Genomic DNA, 1,497 nt, shown 5'->3' with positions numbered 1-1,497 from the left:
AAACATTTACTGATGAGGATCAAAGAGCACAGCCTTCCGTATGAATTACATCTCAATGTCAAGAAAACAAAAATCCTCACCACTGGACCAATAAACAACAGTCTTATCAACAGAGAAAAGATTGAAGTTGTCAAGGACTTCATTCTTCTTGGATCAACTATCAACATTCACGGAAGCAGCAGTCAAGAGATAGACAGCATATTGCATTAGGCAAATCTGCTGCACAGGAACTTTGTAAAGTGTTGAAGAGCAAAGATGTCAGCTTGAGGACTAAGGTGTGCCTGTCCCAAGGTATTTTCAATAACCTCATATGGATATGAAAGCTGGACAATGAATAAGTAAGATCATAGAAGAATTAATGCTTTTGAATTATGGTGTTGGAGGGGAATACTAAAAGTGCCATGGTCTGCCAAAAGAACCAATAGATCCATTTTGGAAAAAGTACAGCCAGAGTGCTCCTTAGAGGCCAAGATGGCTAAACTTCATCTCTCATACTTTGGACATATTGTCAGGAGTGAAGAGTCTCTAGAGAAGGATATCATGCTTGGTAAGATGGCAGGTCAGAGAAAAAGAGGAAGACCCCCGATGAGATTTTTTGGCCAGTTGGTAGCATCGATGGACTCAAGTTTGGCAACAGTAGTGAGGTTGGCCCAGGATCAGATATTGCTTTGTTCTGATGTGCATAGGATCGCTATGAGTAGGTGCTGACTCGATGGCACCTAACAACAAAATGGATTAATTGCTGCCATTATGGGTTTTTTTGTTTTGTTTTGTTTTGTTTTGTTTGTCGTGTTGATGCTTTCTTTGTTCTATGAGTCTTCCTTTGATTAGTTCATGCTTTTTGTGTTCTTTCTTTTGAATTTCCTAATAGTTTTAATGTTTCCATGCTTTCTTGGATTTTCATTTTCTTGGTATGTTGTGAAGTGTTAATTTTCTTTGAGGTTACCTTATAGACCATTAACTTTTCCCTCCATTTAGTTCAGTCTATTTTATGCTGTTATCTGCTTCTCCTTCTCACTATCTGGATCTCTGTTTCTACATGTTTACTTTCTTTTACATTGTAATTGTTTTGATCATAGACTGACCTCCCAGATTCTCTGAGTTTGTTCTTATAGATTTGCTCTGTTCTCGACTCTTCCTTCTGTTGATTTATTTTGGGAGGTATTGCCATGTATGTCAATCACTGGGTGTTGTCTGCTGTTGTTGGTTCTCAGTCCATTTAGGATGTTTTTTAGCACAGGGTTGGCTTTGGCAAAATCCCTTAGCTTCTGTTTATCCTGTAATGTTTTTATTAGACCGTCATATTTGATTGATAGCTTAGCTGAATAAAGCATTTTTGGTTGGCAGTTTTTTGTTTTTTTTTTCTTTCAGGGTTTGATATATGTTTCCCCATTGCCTTCTTGCTTGCATGATTTCTTCTGAGAGTTCCAAGCTTAATCTGACTTGCTTGCCTTTGTATGCAACACTCTGTTTTCTTGTATGCATCTCACTATGTTT

The sequence above is a fragment of the Chrysochloris asiatica genome, unplaced genomic scaffold (assembly GCF_000296735.1).
Source record: "Chrysochloris asiatica unplaced genomic scaffold, ChrAsi1.0 scaffold00269, whole genome shotgun sequence".
In the NCBI taxonomy this organism is placed as follows: Eukaryota; Metazoa; Chordata; class Mammalia; order Afrosoricida; family Chrysochloridae; genus Chrysochloris; species Chrysochloris asiatica.
The sequence above is the reverse complement of the archived record's forward strand: the minus strand, read 5'-3'. Positions refer to the sequence as shown.